This window comes from Cinclus cinclus, chromosome 4 (genome assembly GCF_963662255.1).
Source record: "Cinclus cinclus chromosome 4, bCinCin1.1, whole genome shotgun sequence".
NCBI lineage: Eukaryota > Metazoa > Chordata > Aves > Passeriformes > Cinclidae > Cinclus > Cinclus cinclus.
Genome location: NC_085049.1, coordinates 29,767,988 through 29,782,101, shown reverse-complemented (window position 1 = coordinate 29,782,101; position 14,114 = coordinate 29,767,988).

The window sequence follows — 14,114 nt, the reverse complement described above, 5'->3', positions numbered from 1 at the left end:
TCTGGAGCCATGTGGGGGTTAAGGCTCCCTTTCCCACTTTCAGAGTGACCCAGGTGGGACTAATGAGTGCTTGCCTTGCTTAGCTAATTAGAGACACTGAGAGCAGCAGGCTGCAGTTCTGGGCTGGGTCACTGGCAGAGGAAATATAGAGTGTGTGGGTTTTATTTCTAGCTTTTTTTTTCTTTCTTTCTTTTTTTCTTTCTTTCTTATGGTCCAGTTATAAACCTCTGGCAGGATAGCACAGCACAGATGGGAAAGAGCAGAGGAAGGAGGATCCACAGCACCCTTGTGGCCCACCCACTTCTAATCTACATTGTTCTGTAGTAAAGAAGGAGGCAGGAGTAAAAGATAAGGAAGGCTGAACCATTTGTTCCCATTCACAGACAGATTTTCAGTGTGTAATCTAAATCTTTCAAAGACCAGCCTAAGCCTCCCCACTTCACAGCTCACCCCTCTGAAGCTGCCCATGGTCTCAGTGGAGTGTAGCACAGCCTACACTCTGCCCATGTGGAGCTTATGCATTCTGTGGGACACTTAGGGACCCCAAAGTGCTCCCCAGGGTCTTCACACATCCTCCCTCCCCACCTGCCATGCATCTTCCTCACCAGTGGGGCTGTCCAAGGATACTGAAGGAAAGCCTTCCCCAGCAGAAATGTTGGGAGAAACTGAGGAAGCCAAATTATGGCTGCTGGGCTGGACAGTCCTGCCCTGCCTTGCCTCGCCTCCTCCTGTTTGCATATCCCAGAGGTTTTGCCTTTGGGGCACAAGACCACAGACAGACTGACTGACTGACTGACATCGTGCACTGCCTGCTGTTCCCACCCAGCAGCAGCAGGTCAGAGACTGGGAGTGGGGGGTTCTGCAGCATGGACCCTGCCCCCGGAGCTGAAATCAACTGCTTGGGAAGGATTGGGGTGCAAGAGCCCAGGTGAGGGGGTGATGCTTGTCAGGGAGGAAATGGCCAGAGCTGCTAAGGCTGCTCCTGGCTGTCCCACGTGTGGCAGTGGGCTGGCCAGCACGACGGCTCAGAGGGATCTGGATTTTATTACAACATCTCTATTATAACACACCCAAAGAAGGCCTTCAGCTGCTGCGTGCTCAGAGGCTTGACCTCAAAAAGTTGTGATCTGAGCTCTCTTTTCCTTGCCTGCCCTGTCCTTTATGTACAAATTTCAGCTGCAGCTGAAAGGTGCTTCTTTTTCACCTCACTCTTGTAAGCTGCACTTCCCTTGCCACTTTCTAGCTGTTATTTAGTTCCCTTCACGTTGTTTTCCCCTGGCTTTTTCTTTGTTTCTTTCATAGGAAGCAGCACATCATTATGGCTGGTCTTTCTCTAGAGCTCTCCTAGCCGAGGTCATTACTTAGCTGGGAAGATCCAAGGAGGTGGCTGTTTTTGTGGCTGTGAGACCTGTGAAAAAGCAGCTAATCAATTCAGAAAATCATCTGGGTGGTAGCCCCACTGTCAGCTTATTTTCTTCCCTTCCACTTAGACTTCAAACTGGCTGAAGAGGACTCTGGGGAATGAGGCAGACACTGAGAGCTCCTCCTCTACAGACACATCTGTGTCTTTCATCAGCAGGGCTCAGGGAGGGCTCCAGTCACACCACTGACTGGAGAGGGGGGAAATCTCCTTGGTCCTGAGAGGCTCGAAGTCTCCATCTTCTTGCTCTGAAGAGACCCTGCCCAATGGGGAAGCAATTGTTTGAAAAGCGGCTGATGTGCTTACACTGTTTGGCAGAAACTGTCACCTAACAGGCAGAACTGGGGGAGGACAGGGACAAAACACACAGCAAAGAGAGTGACTGGTTAAGCTATGCCAGTGACCAGACCCTGGTAGTCAAAACAGCCTGCAGTGGCTAAGTGGAGCAGCAATTGCAATAGGACATGTAAATGGTCTTCTGGTGAACGATCTTACTAACTGTTGCACTTTGCTTTCACTCAGTCTTCCTCTGGTTTGTGTCTTTGGGGACTGCATCAGAACAGGAAGCACTCAGGGCCATAAATCCTTTACCATGGCCAGCTTTAGTCATTAGAAACAGAGATGCACAGCACCTCGTACTCTGGGACTCGTTGGTGTCATTCAGAAAAGATAAGTCATATCAGAAAGGCATTCTCTATCAGGCCAGCTAGCCCTCTGAAGGGGGAGTGTGCATGTGCATGAATGTGTCATAGAGTCACAGAATGGTTTGAGTTGGGAGGGGCTTTTAAAGTTTATTTAGCTCCAACTGCCCTGCAATGAGATGGGAGACCTTCAGCTACATCATATTGCTCAGAGCCCAGTATAACCTGCCCTTGAATGGTTCCAGGGATGGGGAATCAACAACTTCTATGTGCAACCTGTTCCAGTGTTTCACCACCCTTACCATAAAAAAACATGTGTTCCTTATTATCTTGTCTAAATTTAGTCTCTCTTAGTTTAAAACCAGTACTGCTTATCCTATCACAACATACCCCACTAAAGATGTGTCCCATCTTTATCTTTCTTATAAAAACCTATTTCAGTATTAAAAGACCACAATGACTTCTCCCTAGAGCCTTCTCCAGGCTGAATTATCCCAATTCAGCCTTCCCTCAGAGGGGAGGAATTCTGTCCTGCTGATCATCTTACCCTCAGGGTATGGGACTCATTCCCCAAGTTTCACTGCCATCAATAGTCCCACTCTAGGAATGGCCATAGCTTCCATCCCAAGGCATTGCCAACCACAGCACCCATCAGACACCCCCAGCTCCCCAAATCTTTTCCATCCCACGAGGGTCTGGGGAGGGTGTTGGGGACAGAGTGTGACACGGGGAGGCTTACATTCCATCCTGGGGGACCCCAACCAGAGGGCCAGAGCCAGTACCCCCAGAGTCCTTAGCAGCCACCTGCCACAAGTACCAATCCTCCATTGTGTATTAACAAGGATTTTTCCCCCACATCCTAAGAAATGTGGGGAGGGAAGATTGGGATTTTATACTCCTTTGGACTGAAATGATTGAAATCATGTAGGTCGCTGTTCTGTTTTACTTACATGCAAGATGTCATTTAAGCAAAAGTCTTTTCCATAAAGCTAGGAACACTCACACATAGCCAGGCTTTCCCTATTTTCCATGCACAATACAGTGGTTCTGTATTTATTTAGCAAGATTACTGAAGTCTCTGCAAAGATTTAGCTGAAAGTTCAGGATGGGAGAATGGCCTCAATTTGAGGTTTCCTTCCTTCTGCAAAGTTAAGTCACATCCTCAGGTCGCCTTTTAGAAAGCTAACAAGCCATGTTAGAAGAAAGAGAAAGATCTTTAATGGAGAAGCCTTGCACTCAAGAGGGCACACAACACTGACCCAGGCCACAGTTCAATTCTTGGGCTCATTTTCTACAGTGGCACAACAAGACAGCTGCACACCTCTTTTCCTGTTAGAAGCAAACTCTGGTGCTCTTCACAGCCAGAAATTTTGTCAAAGAATCTCTGAGATAAATGAAAGGCTTTAATGTTTATCAAGAGTCAATTAGTGCAAATTCCTTGAAACTACTGTTTTAAAAAAACCCACCCCAAACAGAGAGAAAGCAGGAAGCTCAACTACCTTTAAAGACAATGCCTTCCTACAGAGCAAGTTCTGTCTAAAATCAAGATGTGTATTTGCTTCCTTTGGTGTCTCCAGCACTTAAAATAAAATAAAGCTTTTATCCTATTATATTTTAAACCATGACTGACAGCAGAAAAACAGCTCTTGCCTTATTTCCTCTATTTTACCAACATGAAATGTTCTACCCGTGGATTTGGCCAGCAGTCTGGAAAATGTCAAGGTTAGGAAAGGCTGAGCTTCATTTGCTTTTCACAGATCCAAGTAATGAATTCTTCATTTCAAAGCATTGTTCTAGCTTGAAAAGTGAGTCTGTAGTGCTGGCATCATAGGGTTCCACATCTGTCTCTCAGTTTCTCTGGACTACGTTTGCTCAATTTACTAAAAGGAGAGAGTTTTTTCATGTTTTTCAGCCCTGTAAACTAAACAGGAGGCCTGAGGCTTTTCCTCCAGTGGCGCTTTCTTCTTCATATGCACTTATCAACCTGGCAGATTTTGCTTGCTAACACTTTAGATAAATCTACGTTGGTGTTGCTATTGCAAGAAGACTGGGCAAACCCCAAGTGCTGGAAAGGTAAGATCATCAAGAACTAACTTGTGACACTAGACAGAGTACTTACTTATAATTCTGTATACAAATAGGAAGCAGAACCCCACAGTAAAAACAAAAGCAGAGTCCCCAGACAGAGTTGAGTAAAAGTCATTGTGGTTGCAGCTTGATAAAACTCCATGAAAGAATGAGCAGCTCAAAAAGATTCACTGGGAACTCATCTCTGTGTTTCATTGTGTGAAAACCAGAGATAGTCAATTACATTAGAAATCATATGAGGGCAATTGGAGGCAATCCCTTTTCACACTGTGCACATTTACCTATGGAATGTGCTTCTGCCATGTGTGATGGAGCCCAGGGGTCTCAGCAGGATTCAGAAAAGAGTTCAGCAGGTCTCAAACATTTATATAGGCAATATTAAAAGCTATAATTAAAGTAACAAAGGCTGCTAGTGATGTAAGCCCTGCTTGCCAAAGCTGAATTCAACCTTTCCCAGTGGAGTTTGGGAAGTGTTTCATCAGCAGGGATGTTCTGCTCGGACCTACTGAAGATTTTTGTGTCCCTGCCCACAATGCTGATCCCTGGCAAAAACAAAAATCTAGAGGAGAGCCAGAGTTAGTCTTATCTAACACAAATCAGTTTTTTCTATTTCTATTTAAACTGTTGAGCATCAAATATACCCACTGTAATCCTGACCAGTCCTAAGGGCAGTGCAAGGGTGGAGGGGTGGTTCCAGGGTGGTGTCAACAGAGTCCTGACTCCTGTAAGGGTTCATGTTGGGCACTTATGAAAAGGTGCAAAAAATCCTTTGCCTTAAACAAATGTCTTGGGGCAGCGAGTTCCAGAGCTTAACTACTTAGGTGGGAAGCAGACAGGCAAATTTTCTTCTTATTAATTTCTCCCAGAGGTTGATTTCACTGGTTACGCTACAGCAGTGGCATTTCCAAAGTGAAAGCTCCTCAGTGTTTTCTCTCTAGAAGTGTTTTAGCTGTTTGAACACCCTGCGGGTTGCCTGCAGTGTGCACACTCCAACTGCAGCCACTGAAGGGCTGCTGGCCCAGTGACACAATTCCCCTGGGCAGGAATGGACACTGAGGGTTTATCAGCACCCAAAAACGGCCCAGCCTGGTGTCTGCCAGATTGTATGAGAACAACTGGAGTTACCCCACCACATCCACACTTCTTAGTGGTGCTCACACAAGCAATGGCCTGTGGCAAGTGCTGCCAAGTACAGCAGAGGAATGAAGGGGCAGAAGAGCAGCCCCTGGCCACAGCAGGACCTTGGGGCAAGCACGAGGGCTGCAGCCTAAGCAAGCCAAACAACGTGTGTGAGCCTCCCTCAGCCAGGTGTATTTAATTTGTTTCCAAGGTTTCCACTTGTTTCCTGGCCACTGCCTGTTGGAACCCAGAAACCTGTGAGTTTTGATCTTTCCGTGGTTTCTGGCATTGACCCCCTGGAGAACACTGCTTTTGACCTGAGACCTTGGAGAAGGCTTCCAAATTTGGGTGATGAAGTTGGGATCACTGGTATATAATTAGAATAAAACTGTGTAATTTCATATGGTGAAGGATTTGGAATTTGAGGTTTTTAGAATATAATAATAGGTATGGGACAAGATGGAGATTTTTGGGTGTTATCTCTTTCTGTCTTCTTCCTTCTTCTTCATGATTTCAGGTAGTAGTTTTTGGCTGGATGGTTAGTGCTATGCTGGAGGTAACAGGAGTTTGGTTAGTGGGTCAAAAGTGTAAATAATACAGGTGTTAGTTCTTTATTGGATTGTTTAGCTTTAAAGGACCTTGTAACTAGCTAAATTCAGCTCCATTTTGCTTGCTTTTAGCTGGTAGCTAGAAGTGTTGCAGAACTCTCTGTACTTGAGATAAGATTTAATAAACAACCAAGTCTGAACATGAGAAAATTCGTCTCCTTCATCTTTTTATTCCTGAGTCTGAGTGAAGACAGAAGAAAATGAAGACCAGCCACTAATTAGGTGGTACAGTTAACCCATTTACAACTGCACAGAGCTCGAGTGGCCCCATGGCTGCTGTGGGGCTGGAGCCTTGCAGAAGGAGGGTGCAGCATCCCTGGGGAGGCTGTGCCTGTGATTTGCAAGGGGATATATTGGAGGTGGGGAGCAGGTGGCACAGTGCCGAGCTGCTCAGCTGTCGTGTGGCTGGGTGAGGGAAGGGAAGAGCTCAAGGTCTGGCAGTCCTTCTGCTTTGCAGGTCTGCAGCCGGCAAAGGAGCAGCAGAAAGCAATCCAGCTGGGATGCAGGGCCCTGTGTGACTTTGATCCCGGGAGGGGTAGTGCCACGAAGCCCCCTGGAAGGAGTGAGATGTGCGCACACAGGGTCTGTGACAGCCTCACCCGGGCCCACGCTGCTTTGTGCTGGGGTGATACCCTGGCAGCAGCCCCTGCTGTGTGCCAGCAGGGGCCTTGGCAGTACTCTCTGGGGCATAGATTTATATCTGCTCATGCAAATAACCTGGAAGTGTCCCCTGGAGTGGGACAGCTGGTCCCCGGCAGCGCTTTTGGGAGCGTTCTTTATGTGCCCACGTAAGTACCCTGGCAATCTCTTTTGGGGCTCGCCAGCAGGGGCCCTGGCAGAGGCCAGGAGGCAGAGTCTCTGTGGCTGAAGCCATGCCAGCTGAAGCTTTCCAGCAGCAAAGCTTTCTTCTGCCCCGAACAAAGAACCAATGTGGCCAGCATTATTGATTTGTTTTGTGACTCGCTGCTTTCAGCGTGGCAGGAAAAGACCAAGAGGAGTTTTCATTTGTCCAAATGGTTTTAGACAAGGTTAACAAAACTCATCGATAAATGGCACATTTCATTAAGTTTTAATTATGGTGTCATTTCAACAGGCTGGACATGCATAGTCGTGGTGTTTGATTTTTTCATTTAAGGTGCGCTTCCCTGAGTTCAGGGATTAATTTCCATTGTAGACCAAGGAGCTGTCAGGCTGCTGGAGAGCCTGACTGCCTCAGTGAATTCCCTTTGGCCCCCATCCCATGCTGGGAATTACAGCTATTTAAGCTAAAGTCTCTGAACCTAGCACACTTTTGTACCTTGATACATCATTGCCTTGGTCCAGAAAGGGTGCTGGTGGCCGCTAGCCATCTCTCCTCCTCAGGGACTGGTGAGGATGGCACGAGTGCTGAGCGTTTCTTCATATTCTTGTTGTCTCCCAGGGCTGGCTTTTGAACACCTGAAAGAGATGCAGACAGGATCTGGTTCAGGTCAACTCACAGCAGGGTGAATAAACAGAAAATACCAGAACCACTGGCCCTCTCCAGAGTGAAAACATGAATTCTGTTTTAGCTTAAGAAGCTCTGTGTACACACGTATTATCCCTGAGAGAGTATTCCCTCCCGTGCACTGCACTGAGTTCTGTCCCAGCTAAGTTTCAAAATTTTGTTAAAACAGTTATTTGTAAGCAGTTTACAATTCCACTATTTGCTCCCTTTCTTAACAGCAAATTTCCACATTCTTTCCATGTAATCATTATAAGAGTGGAGAGCTTCATGGCTGCAGAAGGCAGAGGGGTGTCTAGTAAAGGCCTTTTACTTTAAAATGCCCACTGCTGTTACCATCAGCATTTAAGGAGCTGTGGTGCTTCAGCCAGGGGATTGGCAGCAGATTATATTCATCTGTTGCATCTCCACCTGCCTTCAGAAGGCTCACACAGCATGGCAGCTAGTGACACTGTTCTGAGAGCATCCCCTGAGGGTTCAGGGCTGACTTAGATAATCCCAAAGTGCCTGATGTAGAGAGAACTCTTCAAGAAAGCTCTGCTAGAAAGCCCCAGTGAGGGCCTGTGAGGCTGATCACTAGCTGAGGCTCTTGCCCTTGCTCCCCAGCTGGGCTACCTTGCACCTATAGCTGTGCCTTGTACCTTGTTTATGTGGACCTTGGCCTGTGGGCTTCAGTCCCTGAGCTGACCTTGGATCTGTCTGGTCAGTGTGAACTTGCCTAGCAGTCACTGGGCTGTGGCAGAACCTGACTTCCATTACCAGATCTGCTCTGCTCTTCTTGCCTGGGTACCACACAGCTGCACCTCTGCCAGTTTGGCCACTGGCCCACGCCTGCCTTCTGCCAGCCGCAGCTCCAGGATCACCTTCCTCCATGGAGCCAGCCCTCACAGGTGACATGCCCATTGATGCCTACATCCCTGATGGTGCCTGTAATTTTGCCTGGGTTGTCACCAGCAGAATGAAACCACAGCAGGAAATAGTCACCCTCTGTCTGCAGAGGACATATTGATCAGGCAAAGTAGAAAGAAAGAAGCTCTCCCACATTATAATTCAAAACAGCAATGAGCAGCAGCATTCCTGCATGCATGTGCCACCATGCTTGCCAAAATCTTAATGTGTGCTAGAGCAGGGAGGGATGTTGCACAAATTGAAGGAGATGGTGATAATGGTTCCCCACCATGCCACTCTGGAGGGGGCTGTGCTAGGTGTGGGTTGGGATCCCAGGGTGAGCTGGAGGAGCCCTGCAGCTGTGCTGGCTCCCACAGCTCGGGGTTACGCAAGAACCTTGCATCAGCACACTCACACAGAGCCACGCTCAGAGCTGGCAGTGAGGTTCAAGAGACAAGGCTTGCTCACCAACACTAAAAGAAGGTGGACTTGAGCTCTTTGTTCCTAGGGTGGGCTGAAAAGTAGTTGTTTTCTCATGGCTACCAAAAGACATGGGGTGTTTGGGCCAAAGACTCCACCAGCCTCTTTAAAGTCTCTATGCCTCACTTTGTGAGTTCAGTGATCTCATTGCGGCTTGCTGCTGAAGGTCTTGTCAAAGTGGCACTGACTGTGTGCTCCATGCCTTTATCACACTGTCAGGGTGGGTGCCCTGAGGACTTGGCTGCTTGCTGTGCTGAGGCAGGCAGTGTTATGGTGCTTTAGGGCAAGAGCATCTCTTGGGGAGATGCAGCAATTTAGCCCAAGGTAAGATTGTACCTATCACTACCTGCAGGGTAGGGTTGGGAGGTGTCAGGGGACACAAGTGTGTTGGGCTGGGCTGAAATACCTCTGAAGAACAGGATGAACAAGTCTAGGCATGCCAGAAATGCTCTGAGCTTTGTCTGTGATGATCACAAGTGGCTGGGCTCTGCTGTTCAGTGTGTACCCTGGGCAGGTGACTGGTGCTGGGATGAGCACCCTTCACCTCGCTTTAAACTCTGTTGCTCAGGTGTTGCCACAGCTGAGAGCAATACAAATCCCTGCGGAGCACAACCCTGCCTAAGGAGCTTAGGGGAATGATGTTTTGCTGGCAGGGCTTCTAGTGCTGACTGGCTTGAAGCCAGTGTCTGCGTTTTCAGCATGGTATATGGAGGTACCTCTAAAGGGAACTGTGCAGAAGCCTTGTTTTGACATCTCAAGGCTTTAATAAAGTTTGGAGGTTTGCCTAGGCAGGATGAAGCTTGGCTACAACACAGGCACTTTTGGCCAGTCGTGTTTTAACCCAAATGCTCCTCACAACTATTCATCTTTTAGTATAAATCTATCCTAAATGCTGACTTGCTTGTCTCATGCACAGAAGGAAAAGAAACCATACAGAGTGGAGTGACTTCTGAGCAGCTGAAGGTCTAGTGTATCTGTTGATACGCTCCCCAGCTTTTGCTATCCTCTCTTCCAAAGCATTTCTGGAGCCTTACAGTGTAAAATAGAGCCACAGCTCTGGGATGCAGTGTAGAATTCTGGGATGCAGCATAGAATGTCTCTTCTGGTGAGACTTCTATGAGAGGCTGGGGTCAGAGAGAGAGGAAAAAGCATGGTGCAGTGTAACTGCAAGGCCTTGTAATTTTTACTGATGGGGTTTAAAGTCTGTGTGATGGTGGAGCCATGTGGGTGATGTAGGCACAGAGAAATAGAGAGGCAGTGAGATGAGCAGATGGCTGACATGGAGAAACAGGATGTCCTGGCAGAGGTCACAGCTGCAGAGTGACCACGGATGAACTCAAATCCTCTGTGTCAAGGTGTGATGGACCCCAGGGGCAGAGGTGGAAGGATTAGGACAGAGACATGGCTGGCTTTTGGTTCTGTTTGGGGAAGTCAGGTGGGTGGAGTAGGAGGCTGGGAGTGGGGAGGATGTTTGTATGGAATATAGCTCCTAGGGACAGGAATTTTGCCTGGTTTTATGCTAGGACAAATCCTTTCAAAACCACACTAACCTCTGTGAGTCAGCAGAGCCTGGGGATGGATAGACACCATAGGTTGGGCAGGAAACCTGACATGACTAATGCAAAAAGCAAGAAAACACTTCCCATGGTAGCACTAGGCTTCTACCCTCCCTAAAGTCATCCCCCAGAGAGAGAGAGAGAGACAAGTACACTTGCTAATCCAGGATGTTTTGGTTGCCTAGTTTGCTCTCATTTTTGTCCCTGTGCATAGGGGAGGAAGAGAATACAAGAGTACTAATAATAAACTTGAGGGTCTGGGAATCTTTGCACAGAAGGCTTGGTGACAGCTTGGGACCTGCCCTGGATGGCTCTGAGCCCCTTTCCCAAATACCCAAGGCTCTCAGCTCATGCCTGGGAGCCCTTGGCAGGCTGCTGTTTGCCCCCAAAGCAATGGGGTGTTAATACACACCGGCTCACTTGATTTTGTACTTCCCCTTCCCAGACCTCCAGGGTGGGGTGACAGCAGCAGGGAATTGGGGTGGGCACGGGTGAAGGATTGGAAGGAAATGATGCAGTTGCACTTCTTTATTTGCATGCTAAGCTCCAGCAGAAGGGCAGTGACACCTGTGTGTGTGTGTGTGCTGGCTGCTGAGCCCCTCTTGTTAGAGGGCAAATGCTGATCGAGTTGTTTGGCTCCTGGAGCTCTGAGCCCTGCTATTGTGAGCAAGATTTGAACTTTTGCAGGTGTGCTGGGAGTAGCCCAAAGCACCTTGTCTCGGTTGGTGGTCAGAGGAATTCATGGCTATTATATTTGGGAGCCAGGCAGTGATTACAAATCAATGACTCCACTCCCAGACTGATTCATCATTAACCTGGGAATTTAGCCCTTTCCCTGGCTCTCTACATCAGCAGATCCCACTCCTGTGGCATCTTAAGGGTCTTATTAATTTTAAATCATTGGATAGTTATGGATGTAGCTGAGGAGGAGTGGAAGGACAGATGCACCGCGGCATGGTCAGGCAGCTGAGGGGAGGGAGGGATTTTGGAAGGGTGTGGGGCACCTTGAGGGTGAGCAGAGCTTGGCTGTAGAATGGGGAGCAATGCTGCCAGCAAGAGCCAGGGTACACCAGCATTCTCTCTGCTGCAGGGCTCCCACTGATGTCCCTGTTGGGCTGGAAAATGTTCCATGTTTTTATCTTACTGGGCATAAAGTGGGCTGGGAAAGAAATAAAAATACCAACCTGTGCCCAGCCAGACAAAAGCAGGGGTTATATAGCGGTCCAGTGGGGAGGTTTAATGATCCCCAACATCCCAGGACAACCTATTCTTAATAATAATTTATAGCCCTTAGCACTGTTACATGTTCTTAGAGTTTTGCAGGCATAAACGAGAGACTGGGATTTCTTCAGAACAGGGACTGGCACTGTGGTCTCACCTGGCCTCAGCAGAGAGGCAGGGACTCTCCACAGCCTGCCCTTACTCACTTGCCCACCTCTGACTGTTTTCTTGCCTCACCTCATGGTTTCCCTCTCCAAACTACACTATGTCTCTTATGCAGACTTGCTTTACAACCCAGGGACCACGGCTATTGCACCAGAAAATACAGCAAATAATTATCACAGCTAGGCAGGGAATTGGTTCCATTTCATAAATGAGGCAGCTGGCACAAAAAGAATATCTTACTGGTGAGCTAGGAACACATTTACCAGCTCTAGTCTTCTCTTGCCAGCCTTACAGTGATATTTCCAGAGAACAGCTTAGATTATAACATGTTCAGAGAGGCTTGGAAGCTAAAAGGCATCCCTACCCTCTGTGCTCTCAGAAACGCTCCTTAGTTTGAGTTTGGCTTACACAAAAAGAAACAGAAAACACAGCCAGGTCTGCATCACCCCTAGGCCTTGCCTCTGCTGGATTTATCACTGGAACTTTTGCTGTCACCTGCACAGGCTTTGCCCTGGGGCTGGGAGCTGCAGTGTCATCCTGCAAGCTGACCCTCCACAGCAGCAGGATGGACTCTGCAGGATGCTGAGCTGAAACATGAAGTGAGAAACACACGTCTGCAAGCCTGCTGCTGCTGCCTCTGTGGTCCTTCCCCCTTCCTGCACCCCCAGAGCTGCCCACACTCCCCTGTGCATGGACCAGGGTGCTGGGAGCCAGCACAGCTGTGGCCACAGCAGGGGAGATGCAGGAGGGAGAGGTGGGGAAACCTGCTGGGATCAGTACCTGTCGCCTTCAAGAAGCTCAAGAGGTTTGAAGGAAAGCAGTTCACATATGGAAGTGAAACTGAAGCAGGGGGAACTACCTCTCTGTGAGCATTCAGTGCTGGCCACCAGCTATTTAAAGCTTCAGAGGAGTCTGAGGTGCAGCTGGGCAGAGAGAAGGGGCACGCCTGCAGCTTGCACAGACACACCCAGGACAGGGGCTTTGGAGCACTGCTGGGTACAGCTGCAGCAGCTGGGAGGTCAGCAGGGGCCACGGAACCCCAGAAATCAAGGGAAAGCTGGGCTGTTTAATGAAGGAGCAGGGCATGTCTGGTGCCCTTATCAGCCTTGGCTAAACAGCACGTGGGACCAGAGCCAGGGAGCTGAAGACTATTCCAAGGACCATGCAAGACTGGACAGGAACTGCAATCATACTCCTGTGGACAGACACAGAGCTATTGCAAAACTTCCAAACAGGCTGCTTGGTTCTCAAGAAGAATTCAAACAAGCTGAGAGATGTGCTGGTGTGGAAATGACAACTGTAACATTCCTTGTTAGTCCTTGAGACAGGGCAAGGCTTCCTATACTGCGCCTCAGTTCCCAGGGAAGTCTGAAGCCAAGGTTTTGGCTGCCTGCAGACACTAGATGAACCCAATCCTCCCCCAGATGGGGCTCCAGGTTGTCCTCTTCTCCCTCTTTCCACCTTTCATGTCCAGGCAGATCACACCTAAAAGCAGCTGTGGTTCTATTTCACCAGGATTTTTTATTTTCAGAGCATGCACCACATTTTAATAGAGAGAAAAGCATCTCAAACACCTGCTTATTTCCTAGTCCAACCCTTGCAATATCTGTACAAAACTCTCTTGGCAATGTCTGCAATTGTTTATGTGGAAAAGTCCCACTGAAGAAGAGTTTGAGCACTGGGCTTTGGTTTTGTTTTTCAAATGTGATTTGAAAGGATGAACCACTACAAATCTCTGGGGCCCTCTGGCAGGCATTTCCAAAACCCCTGCCTGGCTGTAAACTATTTGAGGTCTGTCACACAGCATTTGAACCCCCCTCAGTGCTCCACAGTGGGAACCTGTCTCTAGCACCCAACTGCTCACTACAGAGCCAGTTTTCCAACTGCCTGGGCTGAATTTGATTTTATGGAACTAGTGCTGGGCTTTACTAGTACAAGAAAATTAAAGCAATTCCCTTCCTTCACTGATATTGTTCCCTTGAAGGTATTTGGAGGCAGAACTCTTATTCCTACTGAACCATCCTTTTTCACTCCATGCACTTCCCTCCTCACGCCTCCCTTCCTTGTGTTGCTTTCACCAACCAAGAGCTGCTGCTGAGCACATTTGGGTCTGATCTCCCTTTCTGGGAGCAGGATCATCTAGAGACTCAAGGAATACCCCCCATCCTGCTGAGGAGCAGGCAAGGGGGCACAGCCACCCTCTGGACATGCTGCCATGGACGGGGCTTAAAGGAATATTTGGGATCTCCGACTGGTCCCTGCATGGATGCTGGGACTAATCTTAGTGACAGCAGAGAGTGAAGGGACCAGGAGAGGAGGAAAAGCTGGCAGGAGTGCAGCTGGGACAGTCAGGGAGGGGACGGTGGGCAGCTTGAGCACCCTTTTTCAGTCTGTTATTGTAGTGCCAGCTAATGAAATTTAACAAATTATTGATTAGATCCTACT